The sequence below is a fragment of the Eulemur rufifrons genome, chromosome 7 (genome assembly GCF_041146395.1).
Source record: "Eulemur rufifrons isolate Redbay chromosome 7, OSU_ERuf_1, whole genome shotgun sequence".
Lineage (NCBI taxonomy): Eukaryota > Metazoa > Chordata > Mammalia > Primates > Lemuridae > Eulemur > Eulemur rufifrons.
Window position 1 is genome coordinate 250,213,321 of NC_090989.1, and position 14,006 is coordinate 250,227,326.

The following is a 14,006-nucleotide window of genomic DNA, read 5'->3' on the forward strand; positions in this document are numbered from 1 at the left end:
ATGGCCCTCATTTCTTTTTTAAACTATTTTTAATAGAAAATCTCAGAAAAAGAAATGGAGAGTGAGTGTAAACCCTCAGCTCCAACTATGATGAACATTAATAATTGGCCAGGCTTGTTTCCCCTATACTTTCCTCAACCTCACTTCTTTTTCCCTTTGCCAGGAGGTGGCATCTTCATTTTCAACTGTTTAACAAAAACCCCTATTTTTTATTATGTCTTCTTAATAGTAAACAGGTACTTACTGATGTAGCAAAAATCTTTTTTTTTTTTTTTTATAAAAAAATTTAATTTGTTTTACAGGTCCGAGAGCCTCTTCCATCCTTGTCAAGGGGAGTGCTAACCTTCTCTCCTTTCATACAACACAGCAAAAATCTTTAAAGTGTTTTGCCCTTATGTCGGCCAAACTGAACCACTGAATGGTCTCTGAACACTTGGTGTGTTATCCTATTTCTCTACTTTTGTATTTGCTCTTCCCTCTGCCTGTGAGTTCAAATCCATCTTTCCATTTCCAAGTTCTCCTCTGTAAATCCTTTCTTGAATCCCAGCTGGAGCTGTCTCTTTCCTTTGACCTTTCCTATGATCCTTATCGTATTGTAATTGTGTGCTTATCTCAGTCTCATTGTTAGATTGTAATCTCCCTATGAAAGGAGGAGTGTTTTCCTTATCTTCCTTTCTCCTGTAATACTTAAGAATGCTTAATGCAAAGAAGATACTCAAGAAATACCTGCTAAATTAATTAGACTTGATCAAGTTCACTAGAGAAAAATTTTGAATATAAAAGCAATCCTTCATATTAAAAGACAAATGTTCGGGTATTACCTAGGACTAAGAACATTTTCTCTCACCTGTTTGGTTTTTAAAGAATTGTGATGAAAAGAGTCTTCATTTTGAGCTAGTACAAAAAGGTGGATTTTTTTTCCTTTTTTAGGAAAAATTTTTTTTTTTTATGATCTTTTGTCATTTTTTCACACATGTATCTGGAGCCTTTAGCTCTTCTCTGATCTTAGAATGCTTTTTCTCCCCTAGGAAAAAAACCTGAAAAAAATAAAACTAAATAGTATTAGGCCACTTTTATTGAATATGAGTGATTTTTTAATATATTTTAAATATTTTTTGCTCTAAAATGTAGATTTAAATCTTCAGTAAAAGAAACAGGCTATACCTTTAGAGCCCACCATGCCCCATGAAGTCACTCAATAGCAATCTCATGAATTACGGTAGCTCGCAGGGATAGAGTTCCCAGTGTACACGGTGCTTTCACGTGTCACCTCATTGAATTATCCCAGCAGCCCTTATGATCTGGGCAGAGCAGTGCAGACAGGCATTGCTCCCTTAAATCTTCAAAGAACTAGATGGTTTTAGGAAGAAAGGAAATCTTGTCTACTGCAGCAAGTAGAGTCTGATTTTAGGTATAGATTGGAAACTAGAGGGCTTTGGAATTATTAATAGATGTTGCAAACATGCAAAGACACGAAATCATCTTTCTTAGCCTGTCTTTGGGAGACAACAGGTTTTTGTACCCCTTAATGCCATAGAACTACTAAAATGATATCACACTCTCTGAGACATTTGTTTCACAGATTCCTCTTTAGTCTTTGTTGTCAAAAGTTAATCCACCTTAGGTGGATTAGCAAGGCTGTCTGTACATGAGTGCTGGTGCGGTTCTCTCTCATTTTCTTGACCTAAAGAGAAATCTGGACAAATCCATCTTTGAATAGTGTGACTTGCCTGGGCCATTGCCCAAACAGACATGTATGGAGCACTTAATTATTCAATATCTTTGTCATTCTTTCTATGACAGTTATTGTAGAATTATAAAGCAAGATTGTGACATAGTTCATTAAGAAGGTGTGTCAGTCTAAGAAAGTATCCTCCTTCATCATTTCATGATCACCAGGTTTGAATTTTTAGTTGAGAGGAAGAGAGGTGAATAAAGCATTGCCAAGAATCTGCGATGTCCGAGAGCCGTGCCGGTGCAAGCACACGAAGGGTACAATTCTGTGCTAATTTTACCTTTCGTGAAATCAAAACTAGCCTCAAGATTGGTTTTAAGGATGTTATGTTTCATAATTTCCTTATTTGCTCAGATAAGGAATCAATCACATTCCAAGTGTTGATAATGCCTGTATTATTTACATCAACCAATTGTTTAAAATTTATCTATCATACAAATTTTGCTAAAAGCAAGAATATTTGAGAGAACTTAAAGTTGACTTTCTGGTCCTCACATATGTACCTTAGAGCTTAAAGATTGTTTTTAAGTGAGATTTCAATTGTTTTTTAATCCATTTGGTTAATTTGGATCTTTCTGCATGAAATGACTGCAAAATGGTATCACTTATGCTCCCTCTTGGGGGGCAGCATGATGCGAGAGAACCGCCTCTGGCATCAGGAAGCCCGAGTTTGACTTCTCGCTTGGTCTCTTACCAGACGTGAGACGTTGGCAAGTTACTTAACCCCTCAGATCCTGTCTTCTCACATGTAAAGTGGGATGGTGATGGCTTTGTCAGGAGTTGCCAAGGGCCTGCCTTAGACAGGTGGGGAGGTGCCTGGCCCCCCACATGCCCTCAGCGTGTCTCAGCTCCTGCAGTGATGTAGGACTCAAGGGGTAATGCCTGCATCTTGCTGCTGTTCTTCCGAACTTCGGTCCCTGCCCAGCCTCCTGAGCTCCAGGCCCACATAGGCAGCTGCCCGCTGCACATCTTCATCCCAGAGTCACCGTGTCTAAAACCAGCATCCCAGTCCCCATCTTGTTTATTGGCTCTGCCAGTTTGCCCAGATGAGAAACAGAGCAGCTATTTTAGACCTCTCTTTCTTCCTCACCCACCCCCAGTCCGTCCTGCTTTCATAGCTCTCCCTGGGATTTTTCCCCTCCTGTACCTCCTCATTGCCTCTGCCCTCATTTGCTGTCTTAACAACTGGGAGAGCACCAGAACCCGCCTCTGTGACACCAGTCTAGCGTCCTTCCCTTGAGTCGGTCCACACCACCTCCAGAGTGATCTCTGAAAATCAAATCCGGTCATGAAGATTGCAGCTCAGACTCCTTTAATGGTGCCCCTTATGTTTAGTAGAAATCCAAACCTTTCAGTGATCTGGACTGTGCCCCTTCCCTGTTGTGTACCCTGTGCTTCATCCACATGGAACTACTTTATGATTCCCACAGTGTCGTGCTTTTATGCCTTTACATGTATTGTTTCCTCTGCCAGAACATGCTTTCAGTGACTCCCTCCCTCTGCATAACTCTGGAAGGCTCGTGCATGGAGCCGCCTGTCCCCAGAGGCCTTTCTGACTCTTTCCGATGCTGGGTCAGGGGCTGTCCCTCTGTGCCGCTTTGTCAGCCTCCATGCACCATGGCTGTAGCATGGACTGCGTGACATCTGATTATCTCCTGACTGGTCTCCTTTCTCAGTGACTGAGAGACTGAAAGAGGATTGGGGGCCTTTATCGCTTCCATACCAGGTCTGTAAATCTCAACTGTATGAATGAATCCACATCAGTCCCTTCCCTTAGTCTAGAAAGGCCCAGGTACCAGGTATGTGAAGGTCTAATGCTGCTCTATTATTTGTCACATCTTTGACTCGATGAAATGGGAGTCTCCTGTAGAAGCCGTGTCGCTATGTGAGCCAGGGAGGTGGAGGAGAGCATAGTTGCTTAAGAGCTGGGCTCTGGAGTCGGAAGGACTTGAGTTGGAGCTCCACTTCCCCCCTCAACACCGCTGTGTAATTGGTAAATAAAAAGGTTTCCACATCGAGCTTCTGGGAGCTTTGTCAACATGGGACATCCTCCCTGAGCCCAGTCAGTTCTGAGGCCCTGATGAGGCCGGCTTGGCCAGGTGGGTGGGGATAGTTGACCTCAGAAACTTGGTGAATTCACAAAGATCCAGGTGGCCCCGTGAGACCTCTGGCAGCCAGACACCCAGCCTCTTGTGGTAACATGCTTTCTTTCTAATTCCTAAAGTTTGAGTTAGAAAAGTTCATTGCCACAATCTAAAAATGAGTTCAGGAGCTTGAAGATGTCATGCAGCCTTCTTAAAGAATGGATCTTGACTGGACGTGCTCTGTAATACTTAAAAAAATAAATAAATAAATACAACTGTCTGCCCCCCCTACTCCTCCCCTGAAGATTTAGATGCAGCAGGACTTGGTTGGGGTCTCTGCAGGTGTCATGTACTAAGTGACCGTGGGGAGCTGCGGGGTGGGGGACCCCTGTTCCCAGCAGGGGCTGAGGATGTCCTCAGCGAGGAGGGGACGAGGGCAGGGGCTGGGGTGGGTGCCGGGTTCTGAGGAGCCCTGCCCCAGCTGCTGCTTTGCTTTCTGGCTATAAGTTGACAACCCCATGATGACTTTCTTTTCTCAGCCCATCTCTGGAACTTATGAATGCCTTATGAAAATCTTCACCAGGACTTTTTGTGAAACCCTGCTTGTATTGGCCCACAGTGGTACTAAAAAGTAAAAGTGGGCCGGGCGCGGTGGCTCACGCCTGTAATCCTAGCACTCTGGGAGGCCGAGGCGGGTGGATCACTCGAGGTCAGGAGTTCAAGACCAGCCTGAGCAAGAGTGAGACCCCGTCTCTACTAAAAATAGAAAGAAATTATATGGACAACTAAAATATATATATACAAAAAATTAGCCGGGCATGGTGGCGCATGCCTGTAGTCCCAGCTACTCGGGAGGCTGAGGCAGTAGGATCGCTTAAGCCCAGGAGTTTGAGGTTGCTGTGAGCTAGACTGACGCCACGGCACTCACTCTAGCCCGGGCAACAGAGTGAGACTCTGTCTCAAAAAATAAATAAATAAATAAATAAAAAGTAAAAGTGAATATTTCTATTCTTTTGAGTTTGTGCTGCTGCAGCTTCAGGGATGTGTAAAATCTTTCTTTTGGGGAGTTGCATATAACGCTGTGCTCCTTCTTGGCCAGTGAGTCCAGCCCTGGGGGAGTCTTCAGGAGGTAGGGGCTGCCCCAGTCCCCAAATCCTGACTGTTAATTTTGGTGGTGGCTGTGCACATCTGTCAGGTGAGTCATGGTCATTTTTGTAATCTATCCTGAGAATTTTCCAGTGTTACTTAATAATGAGGTTCAGGGAAACAAAGGGTTAGATTTCAGGAAGTAGCCACTTTTTAAATGCAATCTAATATTTTCATATATGAGTTAATTTCTTACCAAGCTTTAGCCAGTTTTAATGTTGGAAATGTATAATTTAAACCAAGTGTACAAAATAAAAAAATAAATAAACCAAGTATATAGCTAGGAGTTTATAGTTTGTCTTTATCAAAGTCCCTACAGTGGCAAACAGCCCCGTGTGGTCTGGCCTCTGCTCCTCCATGCCTTATCTCCCTTCTCCTTTTTTGCCCTCACTTACCTGGCCCCAGGCACGCCCCCACCTCAGGGCCTTTGCACGGGATCTTACCCCTCCCCAAGATTGCACAAGTGGCTCCTTGTCTGTGAGGCCTTCCTTGGTCACCAACACTCCCCACAGTCCCTACACTCCCCGCTGCTCTTGCCCAGCTTTATCCACAGAATGGGTCACTGTTAGACATTCTGTCTGTATATTTATTTATTTGTTTAGTCTGTCTCCTTCCATTAAAGTGGAAGTACCATGAGGGTGAGGACTCTTTCTTTTGTTCCCAGGGGTATCCCCAGGACCTAGAACAGTTCCTGGCACATATTAGACAGTTAACATAAATATACATGAGTGAGTGAACCATAGAATTTTTTCATTTAGAAAGGACTTTTTAAGATCATTAACCAACCTTATTTTTTTTATCTTCCCCCCCCAACCTTATTTTATAGATTGGGAAACTGAGGCACAGAAAAGTTATATGGCTAACTCAAAGTAAAACAGAAATATTTAAAAACTATTATTGCTTTTTTAAAAAATATGTCTTGACATATATATATAGATCATTCAGGTCAGTTATCCAAGATGGCACAGAAGGAAATAGGCTAATAACTTAAAAAGTTAGCGAGAAGAAACAGTTACTCTGTAATGGCCAAGCTTTCGGATATAGAAGGCAGAGTGGTGGCCATCTCTGTAGCATACAGTGCACCTTGCACATAATTATTGCTCAAGAAAAAATGTGTTAACACATAGGGATTTAGGAATTGTTAAATCCATTCCTTCTGCATCGCTTTTTTTTTCCTACTCTCTCCCAAAATAGATATTTGCCTTTGTTTTTCCTTCAGAGTTGTTTTAGTTACAAGTATCACATTTAAGACGTTTTGTTTTGTTTAAATCACTTTTATGAATAGCTAAAAGGATTGAAGAGGTGACCTGGTCTCTGGGAAAATTCAGAGATATTTGGCTATTTTAGCTTCCTAGATGCATCCACATCAAGTAAAAGAATTAATATTTCTAGCTCTCTACTTACGAAAGAGCCCAGTTGACAAGCCGTGGTGACTTAGTTCTGACCTCAGTGTTGTTTATGTTTACATAGATATCCTTGGAATCTTACTTTTGACAAAAAAGTTGCTTATAAATAGCATGATGTTTAGATACACAAAAGTAAGTTTGGGAGTGGGACCAATTAATTTCTCTTTAAACAGAAATGAAGCATAGCTAATCTTTGCGGTGAACTGAAGTAAATCCTAGAGATATAGTGATAGTACTTTGATTTTGGAGTCGGAAGCCATGAAAATTCAGGATTTATTTAGGATGGTACGGGAAGAGAGGAAGAGAGATGAGCAAACCACAGAAAATACAGAGGAAATCTTTTTCCTTGTTTGCATAGATTTTAAAAATCCATTCTTGTGTGTCTAAAAAAAGGATTTGGGAGATGTGCTATCTATACTTTAGAGAGGTGATTGTCTCTCTCTCTCTCTTTTTTTTTTTTTTTTTTGGTATAGAAACATCTTTTATTTAGGTAACATGTCCCAAAACAGGCCAGTTAGTAAAATAGATCTAGGGAATATGGCCCTAGGTACAGCCCTCTCTCCCCAAAAATAACCCCGAGGGTGGGCATTGCCCTTCCCCCCTTGGGTTCCTCAGGTACAAAAAAAAAAAAACAAAACAAAACATTTTGGCAGTTCAGTGTTTACTATGTGAGCAGGGGGCACCATGTCCTGTATTCCTAGGGTACAGCAGCAGTAGGTGACTGCAGCTCTCTAATCCTCCCCCTGCCCCAGCCCAGAAAACATTTCTGCCCCACCCCAGGATCTGGGACCAAAATAAAGAACGAGCAGGCCTCCTCCACTGCGGTGCTGGGCAGGGCTCGGTGCCACATCACTGTGCTTTGAGAAAGGGAGGGGATTTATTTGGCACTTTAAAAATAGAGGAGTGAGCAGGACTGGAGAGGCCAGAGAAGGTACCAAAACTGGCAGGGAGAGATTATTTGGCACTAGTCCCCTAGGAGAAGGGAAGAGGGAGATAGATATGAGAGTAGGAGCTAAAAAAATTAAGAGGCGTCCACTCCAAGTGGCAGAGTCTGAAATGGACTAGAACCAACAGGACGCTGACTCTGGGCTTATGCCCGCTCCATACCTCTATCCCATGGCAGCTGGGTGCCCACCTCCACCCCTGCCCCCCAATATCTGTCTGCCCTTATCTGTAGTGTCCATCCTGTGATTGTGGCAGTCAGGTGTCTCCCCCAATCATAATGTCCCCTGATCATGTCCTAGTGATTTGACCATCTCTTGATCCTTGGGCCTGGGGCCAGCCTCTTGTCTGCCTACTTCCCTCTCATTGGTCAGATAGTCCCAAAAGCTCCATCTCTACCTCCCAGAGAATATTTGGGTCCTCAGTACTTCCCTTCCGCATTCCTTCCTATTCCCACACATTGGGGAGAATAGGAGGGAGCATAGGGCACCTGGTAGTGAATCTCCCCTGCCCCTCTCTTGAAGCCCCCTAGATTTGGATGAAGAACAGGCTAGTGAGCAGGGCAAAGCCCGCTAGGAGCAGAATGACCTTCAGGATCCTCTGTTCAGAAGTGGCCAGCTCCTGGAACAGGATTTCGAGGAAGGTGCCAGCTGCCATGACATCTAGCACAGAGTGGGCCAGCTGGTGCAGAGGCCCGGCTGACTCTGCCAGAGCTGCACCAGGCCAGTGCCTAGAGGTGTCATGCATGAGAAGAGAATCCCACAGCCAGTCGCCACCTGTGCTCACAGGTGGCTCTGTAGCAGCCGCAGTGACAGGCTGAAGGCTGGGATGCCTTTGTGGAGCAGCAAAGCCAGGCATAGCTCCATGGCCCGAGCCCAGTCTCACTGCAGCCCTGCTGCCAGCCCCTCGAACACCGAGCGCAGGGCCAGGGAGAAGGCAGTACACAGGCACACTGGGCTGAGGGGGATGCTGGGGCTCCTCCTGCCTGTGGGACCCCTGGCCCATCATGCCAATGCTGCAGCCCACCGTTCACTGTTCCCAGTAGAGCCCTCGTTTCCTCCAGAGGTGGTGGCCCCGACTGCTCCTTGTAAGCCAGTGTGATCTGCTCTGTCACCAGGACCGGGAAAAGCCCATGGCCAGGATGAACTCTTGCAGGGGGAACTGGAGCGTCACATGCAGGGCTACCAGAGCCTCATCTATGGCAGCCGGGTAGTCAGGCAACAGGTCCAGAAGACAGGTGGCCAAAAAGACATCCCTGCAAAGCAGCTTACTAGGCTCAGGGCTTTCTGGCGGGAAGCTGATGCTTCATGGACCGGTGTGGCACACAGATAGGCACCAGACTGCAGGGGAGGGTGAGCACCAGCAGCAGCACCAGGGCCCAATGTCACCTCCAGCCCCACAGGAGCCAGGGCTCTGAAGCTACCACCTCTGGGCGTCCCCCCAGGAGCTCTGGTCCTCCCCAGGGCCCCATGGTGGTTGTGGTAGCTCCAGTGATTCTCAGACCTTGAGAGGGTCTTGCTACATCGGTGATTCTCAGTTGATCACCTGAAGGCTCTTTCAAACTTTACAAGTTCCCCTGGAAACTGATATGCACCCACAAAGCAAAAAATAAAAAAATAGCTCTAATCCTCCACCCCACCGCTGACAGGAGTTCTGCTGGCCAGGGTTACTCCTCTCCTCCGCTTCCTCCTACTGGTGTGTGGAAATCCTGTGATTGGTTGTAGGGCCCATTAATATCTGCACCTCTGTCTGTATCATAAGGCAACCTAAGAAGACTCAACTCTGATAACAGAAGCAGTGAATCATAGATTTATATATTCCAAAGGCTGGATAGAGACCCTGAGAGGAGATTCTTATTTTTTTCTGATCATTGGCATTTAGCTAAAGTAAGTTGACTATTCCAAACATCTCTACAAACCTGGCTATGACGGATAACCATCATCTGTGGCACTCCTCTTGGGTGCTAATGCCAAGGCTGAATCATTGACTGTCAGCTGGGCGTATGTCCAGCATGGTTTTCTAGCAAGAGTGATGGTTTGGCATCCAACCTATGCTGTGCTCAGTCTCCCTTACAAAACCCATTTGCAAGATTTTTGCCTGGGTTTGGAAATTGAGTCTAGGGTTATGCAGAAGCAAAACGTTTATTTTTCTTCTTTTTGCTCACCTGCATTTTCTGCCCAAATGGGATTTTGGCCCAGGATTTAAGCTAATCGGCCTCTTACCTTGCTATAGCCGAGTAGGCTCACGATGCACCCAGGCACTGGGTCAAATTGTGTATAACAGATTTTAGGGCTGTATCATGTGAAGGGAAATCTTCTAGACTATGTCTCAAGAACACATAGAGACCCAGGGCCGTCCCAGGCTCTCCAGAGTTGGGTTGCATCCACATTCTCAGTTCAGTCAAGTTCCCTTGGAGATGAGAACATTTGGTCACCAAAGATCATCATAGTGTCACTTAGTTTGACCTGTTTGGCAGACAGGCAATTTACAAAAGAAGAAATTTAGATGTCTGACAGATGGAAAATTATTTATTTCTTTAACTAGCTATTAAAGAAATGCCAAGATTGGCTTTTTAATCTCCTAACTTGGCAAAAGGTAAATATGAATTATATTGTCTGGTTTGGGTACCTCTATACTCCCTGCTTCAGAGAAGGGCCATAAAATTGGTACTGCCTTTCCCAGGCATCCTGGTGGTGGGTAACAAAATGAAGATATGCAAATCCTTTCACCCAGCTCTGGTACTTCTAGGAACTGAAAGCTGGAGACCTTATCTCTTAAAAAAACAAAAACAAAAACACATGATTGTCCTATTAAGATATTTGTGGTCTGTCTGTTGCTGAGTGGAAAAAAACAATTTGCAAAACAATGTGAGGTCCAATCCATTTTTTTAAAAAACCCAAATACATTTATAAGTCACTGTAAATGAAATTCTTAAACCATGGTATCACAAAGGACTTTTTTCTTCTTTTTGCTCACCTGTGTTTTCTGTTACTGCTACAATGAGCAGCTATTTCTTAGTGCAATATCTTTAAAGTTATCACCACCCAAGAAGGTGTGGTTCAGCAATGTTTGGTATCCTGGTGGGATTGGAGGAGAAAGAAAGGGAGTTGGGGGTGGGCTGAGGAGGGAGGGGATTGGTGTGTTTGACCTGAATGAAGTACAGCACTATCTATCCTTGGAAAGCTAAATATGAGCCATTTGGGGATTCTCTTCAGAACTCTTTCACTCCACTGGTGGATAACAAAGGACATACTGAGGGCAGTAGTGACAAATTTACTTTTAAATAAATCTTTACCAGACATTATTAAAGAAAGACCTGCATATTATAGTTCTAAAAGCTTTATGAACTGTTCTATCATCCCTTCCAAGGACATTGCTAAAGATGTCAAGTTCTCATTTTATAGAGCTATTATAGGTATTTATGTACAAAGTTAAAATGACTGCTCCAGTTTTTTAAAAAGTAAGTGGTAAATGAATGCTTATCAGAGTATGTAAAATAAAAACATAAAGCCCCCACTTTTATACAATGTGTTATTCTATTTATAGATAATCAATGTTAACTTTATATCTTTCTTTTTTGTATGCATCTGCATATACAGTGGGGGTATGTATGTGAATGAATATACACAAAATAGTCCTGAAGTTTTTTTTTTTTTAACTTAAATGGACCCTACTATATATATTATTCTGCAACTTTAAAATTTTCACTAGGTATTTATGTACAAAGTTAAAATGACTGCTCTAGTTTTTTAAAAAGTAAGTGGTAAATGAATGCTTATCAGAGTATATAAAATAAAAACATAAAGCCCCCCCTTTTATACAATGTGTTATTCTATCTGTAGATAATCACTATTAACTTTATATCTTTCTTTTTTGTATGCATCTGCATATACAGTGGAGGTATGCGTGTGAATGAATATACACAAAATAGTCTTGAAGTTTTTTTTTGAACTTAAATTGGACCCTAGTATATATATTATTCTGCAACTTTAAAATTTTCACTTGTATCCCTTAATGTGAGTCCTTGTTCACATTTCATATATTGAATCTAAGTAATGGATCATATATTTGATATTATATTGATAAAATGGATTTTCCCTTACTGTATCTCTTGCAGTAAACTGTCACCCAGGGCAGCTTGTCACTGTTTTTCCAAAGTTTAGCTGTTATTTCTCTGGAATTCTGAACCGCATGGAAGATTCAGTAAATAATTATAAAATTAACTTCACAAAAGCACTAGAAGACTGTGATAATAATCCTAAGTGTACTTTATTCAACCTATAAAGGAATTTCTACCTATAAAGGATTTTGGACTTTTTTTTTTTTTCCCCCTGTGAGAAGTTTGCATGTCATTGGAGGGAAAATCAGCTATAATTTTTTCCTGGTTCTACCACTAATGAGTTCTTTGACTCTAGACCACCCCTGTCTTTTCAGGCCCTCTGATTTCCTCTTCAGGGGAATGCTACATGATCCCTAAGTTCTTTACCAAAAGCTCAACATTATCTGATTCTGTGTCACTATCTTCTTAGCCTCTAAGGTCAAGGTGTCTCCAGGGCGTGGTGATGGGCTAGTGCCATGCCTTGCCCATGCATGCAAGCGAAGGTGCTTGCAGGTGTTCTGAATTAAGCCAAAGGTCATTTGGCAGCAAGACGGTGGTTGGGAAGGAACCCCACCTCTGAACTCCTTCCACTTTTTTCCTGGGAGCGTGGTTCATTTGTTAAATATCTTACCCCAGGTCTGCCTGCCTGTGCCTAATATCATTTTTTGGTGATTTACTTTAAAAATCTAGTGTTTAGACTCTCCTCTCCCCACCTTGCCTCTTCCATGCACAAAGTGTACCTGTGGTGATCATGACATGGAACAAGTCACCCAGCTGGTATTTCATGATATGTTAGCTTTGAAAGACTCTGTTTCTCTACCAAATAATTATCTTGACTTTCAGAATGTGAACTAGATGTAGTGAAGGGTTTCAGATATAATGCAGGTGTCTCTTTTTTGACTCCTTTTGTACGTGTAAGAACTGTTCACGTGTCTTCCTTGATTCAGTGGCCAGGGACACGTGTTCAGCAGTCCTACGCATTCTGACAAGCATCCAGGAAGGAAAAGTTCTGAATGATTGCTCCCACCTTGCTGCTTAAAAGATACCGTTTCCTGCTCTTTCCTTTTTTCTTTTCTTTTTTACTTTTTCGTTTCCTCTTTTTTCCACTTGCTTCCATGCAGTATCATCTTATTCTGTAGAACAGAAAAGGCAGCAACCCCAAATACTGTGATGTATGCTAACTCTTCCTTTTTCCAAAAAAGAAAAACTCTATGTGTTTAGGTAACACTCCACTGTTTCCCCCAATAATCCACATTTCCTCTCCTTGTTTATTCATTCTTCTCTTTTATTGTTGAATGAAGATAAAACAGAGAAAAGAGGCAAGAACAAAGCAGCAAGAGGAGAAGGTGGGAGATAAGAAAAGAAAGGAATTGAAACAGTGGGGTTGGTGCTTCATCTGTGTGGATGTGGGACCTAGGTAGGGCTCCCTGGCCAGTTGGTGGGGTTCCTAGGTGGAATCCCAGGTGCTGGGGTAGCTTCGGAGTCTGAAGGGCCAGTGGTGATACTCGAAGATTAAGGATGGGGTGGAATCCTGGCCAGGGAAGAGTGGCCCTAGGAAGCAGTGACAATGCCTAGATTCTGCTCTAATCTGGACCTATTCCCTGGCCAAAGATCTTTCCTCTCACAACCCTCTTTGAAACGTAGTTGTTTTGGGCTTTCTCTCGGAGTGCCTAGACCACTGGGAACTCCCGTAAGATTTGAAGCAAGAGTGATAGTGTGGGTGGAACCTTGGAGTGGCCAAATTCCAGAGTCCTCCAGGCTTACACGGAGGGACTATTTCCCAACTTCTAAGCCCTTTGTTTGCCCAAACACAGCTGCTATTGCTTTCTCCTGACCTGTGTGGCTCAGTAAAAAGTACCAAGGGACAAGTAACAATACCTGGCTCAGACCTGGGTGCTGGAGGGCCTCTGGGAAATAAAGGCAACTCCAACAGTCAGAACTGAGTCTCTCAGGGGAGAATTTTTTGTGGCTGTCTCTGGCTCTAGGGGCTGGGTGGCTGACCTCTAGCTAGCATCGTCTTTAGAGCAGGGGTCACTGCACCTAGAGAGGTGGCATGGGGTGACAGCTATGTTTCAAAACCTAGTTCTGCCTCTTAGATGAATGCCTTCAGGCAAAGTTTTCTATCCCTCTGAGCTGCAATATCCTCAATTGTAAAATGGGAATAATGATACGCTTTCATTTGTGGAGATGGTGCAGGATTAGGGAAGATGGTGGAAAGTACTTGACATGTGCTTGTACTTGGAAGGAGTACCTGGTTGCTCTCTCCCCTTACTTCTGCAAGTAGAATTGGCTTCATTAATACAGTGAAACCAGACAGTTATCTACTTTCTAAGGAAACAGGGAGGCGGATGGTAGTGTACTTTAAAACAAGCTATTTTCTTGTTTCTTTTTTTCTTTATTTTTTTAAGACAGGGTCTTGCTCTGTCTCTCAGTGGTATCATAGCTCACTGCAGCCTCAAGCTCCTGGGCTGAAGCAGTCCTCCTGCCTCAGCCTTCCAAGTAGCTGGGACCATAGGCATGCACCACCATGCCTGGCTAATTTCTCTTTTTGTGGAGCTAGGGTCTCGCCCTTGCTCAGGCTGATCTTGAATTCC

At 43.4% G+C, this 14,006-nt stretch overlaps 1 protein-coding gene and 2 pseudogenes across 2 annotated transcripts in view; 1 reads left to right on the forward strand and 2 right to left on the reverse strand.

The window, feature by feature from the left end:
* ACO1 (aconitase 1) overlaps positions 1-14,006 on the forward strand; it is a 58,436-nt gene that overhangs the window by 4,717 nt on the left and 39,713 nt on the right. The window lies entirely within an intron of this gene.
* On the reverse strand, positions 254-365 carry LOC138389028 (U6atac minor spliceosomal RNA; annotated as a pseudogene).
* LOC138387346 (zinc transporter ZIP1 pseudogene) lies at positions 7,842-8,826 on the reverse strand (annotated as a pseudogene).